This window comes from Pteropus alecto, unplaced genomic scaffold, assembly GCF_000325575.1.
Source record: "Pteropus alecto unplaced genomic scaffold, ASM32557v1 scaffold75, whole genome shotgun sequence".
Taxonomy (NCBI): domain Eukaryota; kingdom Metazoa; phylum Chordata; class Mammalia; order Chiroptera; family Pteropodidae; genus Pteropus; species Pteropus alecto.
The window spans coordinates 4,934,076-4,941,395 of NW_006440638.1; positions in this window are offsets into that span (position 1 = coordinate 4,934,076).

Below are 7,320 nucleotides of genomic sequence, written 5' to 3' on the forward strand. Positions count from 1 at the left end.
TCCAGCTGGTTTTGCCGTATGAGAACCCAGGTTCTTTCTGCATTGCCAGATCTTCTAATTTCTCATGAAAAACTGGAAACACAGATTTATAAACATAAAGTAACCTAGTTTTGTTTTATTTTTATTATTTATTTATTTTTAATAGACTTTATTTTTTTAGACCAGTTTTAGGTTCACGGTAAAATTGAACAGAAGGCAAAGAGATTTGAATCTATGTATGTAGATTCAAATAATGTCTGTCTGACTCCAAAGATCATGTTATTTCCAATGTGTCAAATGGCTTCTCATTTCTAACTCATCAACAATTTTTCAAATTAATAAACTTTATATTTTACAGCATTTTAGATTCATGGAAAAACGAAGCAGAGCTAAAAGAAAAGTACAGAGTGTTTCCACATACTCTCTGCTCCTACACATTCATAACCTCCCACACTCTCAACATTGCCCACCAGAGTGGGACATTGTTACAACTGATAAACCTACATTAGCACATCATTATCCCCCAGAATCTATAGTTTACATTAAGGTTCATTCTTGGTGTGGTACTCTATGGATTTGGACAAATGTATAATGACATATCTTTATAGACAGAGTAGTTTTCACTTCCCTAAAATTCCTCTGTGCTCTGCCTTTCATCCCTCCCTCCTTCCACTCAAATCCCTGGCAACCACTGATCTTTTCACTGTCTCCATATTTTTTCCTTTTCTAGAATGTGATATAGTTGGGATCATACAGTGTATAGCTTTTTCAGACTAGCTTCTTTAACTGAATAATTTGCAATTAGGTTTCCTCCATGTCTTTTCATGGCTTCATAGCACCTTTCTTTTAACACTGAATAGTATTTTCTTGTATGGATGTACCACAGTTTATCCATTCACCTATAGAAGGATATCTTCACTGCTTCAAAGTTTTGGCAATTATGAATAAATTTGCTGGAAACACTCATGTGCAGGTTTTTGTATAGATGTAAGTTTCTACTTTGGGTAAATACCAAAGAGCACAATTGCTGGATCATATGGTAAGAGTGTGTTTAGTTTTGTAAGGAAATCACCAAACTATATTCCAAAGTGGCTGTACTAGTTTGCACTGTCACCAGTAATGACTGAGATTTCCTGTTGCTCCACACTTTCACCAGCATTTGGTGTTGTCAGTATTCCATATTTTGGCTGTTCTCATAGATGTGTAGTAGTATTTCATTGCTATAAGAAATTTTTAAATGTTTCAGACACTTTGAATAAAAGACCAAAAATATTTATATTGCCTAAACTTCTGGCTTACTTTATTTAAGATGAGAGAGAGAGAGAGAGAGAGAGAGAGAGGAGAGAGAGAGAGAGAAAGGGAGGGAGGGAGGGAGGAAGGAAGGAAAGAGGGAAGGAAGGAGGGAAAGAAGGAAGACAGGGGAGGAGAAGAGAGGATAGGAGAGGAAGAAAGAGAAAGGAAGATGTGGGGAGCAAGAGAGGGAGGAAAGAAGGAAAGAAGGGAGGGTGAGTCCTGTGTGACTCAAATAAATCACATCTATGGGCTACCAGAGTTCTGATCCCATCCAACATCTCAAAGATAAGAACCTTGGCCCAGGAAAAGGGAATGGCTTGGCAAAGATTACAGTTAGTTTTGATAAATCAGAGATCATATTAGGATGCAGGTTTCCTTTGTCATAGATCAGTACTTGCCTGGCTTGTGCAGATTCAAATATTTTCACAAAATTACACTGGAGTTTCTACTTTGGCAGTATCCTGGCTTGTGTATTTCCCTCCCCTTAGCAGCTTGGTTGAAAAGTCTCCAGATAAACTTCAGCTCCACAGCCAACATTGTTCTGGTCCATCAAGTAAATCTTCTCTCAATCTGGGAGGCAAGTTAGAAAAGAGGGTTAAACACTGATATTTTATAGGAATTCTAAGAGCTGGAATCAGTGCAACTAAAAATCTTCTCTCCATGCTGGGCCTAATGTTCTGGAATCTATGTATTTTCTTTCTATTAAACATTTTCAAGATATTGCTGCTGAGTTGAATATAAAAGCTGCTCCAGGATAAAGACTTAACAAAGACCTTAGTTTTTTGTTTTTTTTTTAATGTACTCTGACTTAACTTGTGCAGGTGACTTGGAGTCAAAGATTCCCTGAAAGAGACAAAGTTCTAAGTAGTCAGAAGCATAAACCAAAGATTATAAAAGGTCAAAGGGACAGAAAGGTGATAAAAGATAAGAGGGATATCTTATCTGCCCAGAATAAATTGCAAGTTAACACTATTAAGGAGTGATATTATTGTATTAAATTATAAATATAGCTCCAAAGGTATTTTTTAAAAAAGAGATCCCCCAATACACCTTCAATCATACACAGGGGGAAAAAAAGTTTTAAGACAGTATTTAAAAGTTAATTATGTAAAATAAGCATCTATAGCTTATAACCCCATCAATATCAAAAGTTCACTCTTACAATCACACAGCACCACGTGTATCTTTTTTTACTCTAAAATTGGTTCCTACACAGTACTTGGTTTGGTGGATTTCTAGAAATTCTTACACAATCATGATTATTTTAAGAATCTTGATTACTGTAAATTATAAATATTTATATCATGTATGCTTTTTATGCCCCAGGTGTTTACTATTTAAATGCATGAGCGAGTTGGGATGATATTTTATAATACTGGAAAAGACTTGGTGATCTCTGGAAGCCCATAGCACTGTTTTCCTCTTGGGAGCTGATTCTATGATTTCATTTATTTAATAAGAAACAATGTGAACAGGGAATGAGGAATTGTTCACTCTGACAAAGTGCCTTCTGAAATAATATCAACAGGACAAAATAATTCTTTTTCACTGAACAAACTGGTTGGGAGATTGTTTACTTGACAAATTTCATGTAGTCAAGGTCTAGGTCTGTGGCCTTGTATCCAAGAGATACTTAATGGAATTTATTTGCAGAGTTTCCCTAATGAAGTCCTAATCATTCCTTTTTTTGTAACTATAATGCAATAGAGACAATCGCCTTCAGCTAGCAGTCACCACAAAGCCTAGACAAGAGTTTGCAAAGTACCCTCACAATCTAGATCTGAGTTTACTTAATGTTGGCCTATAGAGTGATAAAAGAAAATTAATTGCCAAAATATAAATAATAAACATATTTTACTTATATTTGGATTTCTTCTTTAAAAATAATAAAATTATATTATTTGGTAGTTAGGTAGACATGAGCAACTGGAGAATGAAGGTCTCTCCCCTCAGACTTCCCTAGAACTCCCATTTTATGGTTACAAATTACCCCTATATCCTGAGGCTCAAAGAAGAGCAATAAAAGAGTGGCTGGTTTGGCCCAGCCACAAGCACTTGTGCAGTTAGTACTACCCTAACCTCTCTATAATCTTAATCTCATTATACTATCATTATAATATCATGCATATGCCTGGAGTTCATGAATCTAACTATAACAGACTGAATTCTGGGTAACCGCATGCACAGTAGGCAAAGGGTTATATAATAGCCAATGTCAATAAAAATGACCTCACATGCCAATCATCTAGCACCACCCTCAAAATCTCCCATCACAGGCCTAATATAATACAGTCCTCCCCACTTTCACAAGGCTACAGCCCTCTTTGGCTTAGCCCATTTCCTTCTTGAAATGTACTTTAATAAATCTTACATTTTCTAAATCTTGCTGATCTGTAATTCTTTACTGCATCAGTGGAAAGAACCGAGGATCTTTCCATGCTACAAGGGCAACAACAGATTTTAGATTTTCCCAACAGTAACAATATCAAGCAACACTGGGCCAGACTTCTGGCAATGCATTAAATGCTGGTGCTGAGTGGCTGCCATGCCTCTAGGGTGGCCAAGCACTCTCGTATGAGCCCTTCTTCAGTAAGTGATCTAAAAAGCATTATGTTAGGCAAAGGTTGCAGACAACCCAGAAATTCTTCTTAAAAACCAGTAGTTAAAACACACAAAAAAATCAATATATTCTCAGGAAAAAAATAAACCTTGACTTATATTTCACACGATACAGAACAATTAGTATGAGATGGATCATAAACTTAAATGCTAAAACTAAAAGTATAGTTTCTAGAAGAAAACATAAATATCTTTATAAATTCAGGGTAGGAAAAAATTTCCTAGACAGGATCTAGCATTAATTACTATTAAAAATAAACAACTTTTTAACTATCAACTATTAAACTATCAAAAATGAATACAATGAACTTTATCAAAATTTTAAATTTCTGCTCATTAAAAGATACTATTGATGCAGGACAGGGCAAATTCCCCCAAGTCAGGGTAGATTCAAGCCCTGCAGAGAGAAAGGAGGGTTCTTGATGGAGAGTACAGAAAGAATTCAACACACATGACAAAGTTAGAGTGAAAAAGATGTTTATTAGAGAAGGGGTAACACTCCATGGACAGAGCATGGTCACCTCTCTGAGGCAGAGAGTAAGAGAGCCTAAGAGAGACTCAGAGGGACAGGAACAATAGAGAGAGATGAGGACAGTGATAGAGACAGAGTAAAAGAACTGAGAGGTACGAAGAGAAAGACACTAAGAGGGACACCAAATGTTCGGTGAATTCAGTTGACATATCATTCTTTAGTTCCTTTGAGTTATACTCTAAAGCCTTTGTTTACCTATTTTCCTTTGATATGGACATACAGTGAGGAAGGATAAGAGTATGGGGCATGAAAAGGTAATACGCAATGTGAAAGGCCTGCTGGCAGTTCCCAGTCTTTAATCCACAGGTTCCCTATGGTTTTAGTCATAGGGAATGAATGGTTTTATTTTGTGTAGGTCATCACTTAACGACTCTATTTTTCCTGTTTTCCCTTCAAGGTGTGGGGAAATGGGTTTTTAGCAATCCCAGGAGAAATCTCCCTTTGTTCTGCAGGTTTCCTCATGGTCTAGCACAGGGCTGATCAGCATATTGCAGTCTCTGAATATAGCTTGATTTAACACTTTAGTTCTTTTGCCTCCTCCCTAGTTACTGAAAATAAAAAAGTCACGGTATAGAGGAAATATTTATTATACATATGAGCAACTCTAACAGCTCAATAATAGAAAAAAAATAACCTAATTAAAAATTGGACAAAAGATTTACAAAGGCACTTTACAAAGGAAAAAATATAAATGGTAAATGAACACATGAAAAGATGTTCAACCCCTTTAGCCATAGGGGAAATAAAAATTAAAGTCACAATAAGAGATCATTACACACCAACTAAAATGGCTAATATCAAAAAGATTGACACTATCAAATGTTGATAAGGATGTGGAACAATTGGAACTCTCATATTTTGGTTAAAATAGTTTGAAAATTGGTCTGGTAATTTCTTATAAAATTGAACATATACCTATTTTATGATTCAGAATTTCCATCCCTAGGTATTTGCCCAAGGAAAAAAAAATCTATAAAACAATATACACAAGAATGTTTATAGTAGCCTTATTCGTAGTAGCTAAAAACTGAAAATAATCAAATTTTCATTAGCTATAATATGTTCATACAACAGAATAGTATTCAGTAGTTATTAGTATTCAGTGATTGATTGGGAAGAGTTTCTAGGGTGATGGAAATGTTTAACATCTTGATAGGGTGCAGATTATAGGGACATATGCAAATATCCAAAATCTACAAATTTTATATTTATAAGTGACAAGAAAAAATTCTGAGTTGTTCCAAATTAAATTATAGAGCTGGAGAGTGACAACAGATTTCTTACATTCCTGAATGTATGTTGCAGCTTTGAATCAACATTCAGGGGTATACTAGCAGATCACTAGAAGGCCCATCACATCTTGCAAAAGCATGAACTTCGAGACTCTTGCCTGTAATGAACCAAAAGTAGTAAATATTTTTTCCTACAGATTCTGTATCTCTATAGAACTGCCTCCAATTTTACCTTATCTTGCCCCTCTTATCTGTAGTCAGTGTAAATTCTTTCAGAACAACTTACCTCTTTCTTCCCTTTACTTGATGTATATAAAAAGCCCCTCAACTCTAGGATGGCCAACATTGGCCTTTTCCACAAAGCACTGATGCTGGTGCTCTAATTAAAACTTGCCCCTCTAAGACTTCTGCATACCTGTTCCCCTATACCCTTGAAAACCCACCTCGAACTCTAGATCAGGGATTTGGGGGTTTTAAGCAATAACTTTCCCATTCTCCTTGCTTAGCACTCCACAAATAAAGCAACTCTTAAATTTCTCCACTTCAATTCTGTGTTTAGTGTTTGCCTCCGCTAGCAACAGGCAGAGAACTCTTCTGTTCGGTAACAATTTTTTAAAAAATACTGTTGACCCTTCATATCTGTAGATTTCACATGCACAGATTTAACCAACTGTAGACCAAAAATAGTGTTTTTGCATTCCCAACCTGATTCCCAGCCAATCTCTAATTCCCTACTGCAGATTCCCAATAGTGGATCAAGAGTACTAGTTGAATCCACAGATGTGAAGGGCCAACTCTAGATAAGTTTTGGAGGAAGTCAAAGTTTCACGTGAATTTTCAACTTTGTGGGGGTCAGTGCCCCTAACACCTGCATTGCTCAAGGGTCAACTATATTTCTAATCCTCACCTCCCACTCTTCCCTTCTCAATTGGCAGAAGTTGACAGAAGGTAATTAAGATCACTCAGTGACCCTCTCTATATAAAACTCATAAAGTGAACTTCTAACAACGTCAGACCATTTTGGCTGCTATAACAAAATACTATTGCCTGGGTGGCTTATAAATGACAAACATTTATTTCTTACAGTTCTAGAGGCTGGGTAGTCCTAGATCAGAGTGCCAGCAGATTCAGTGTTTGGTGAGAGCTGGCTTCCTGGTTCACAAATAGCCATATTTTCTGTGCCCTCACATGGTGGAAGAAGAGAACTATGGTTTCTTTAGCCCCTTATAAGAACACCAATCCCATTCATGAGGGCTCCAACTTCATGATCTAATCACCTCCCAAAAGCCTTAGCTCACATTACATGTTAGGTTTCAACATATAAATTTTGGGGACATGCAATTATTCAGTCTATAGCACCAAATTAGAGATTTTCTTGAGACTTTACTACTATTTTCTAAAAAAGGCATAGTCTATACTAGTCTTAGATTTTTGATGTCTTAGGAAGCTTCTGAAATAAACTCACATAGAAATGCAATAGAATTTTTTAGTCTGCTGTACTGAAGAGTGAATTTAAAACTGAAACTCAACAGGTTGCTTTCTGACATAGCCACTTTCTGAAACAGCCTGTGGCTCGTATCACAGATGATTATCTTCTGTATAACAGTTTCAAATTAAAATTATGTGACATTTTAAAGCAGATATAAAGTGGTTTTGTAAAATTTT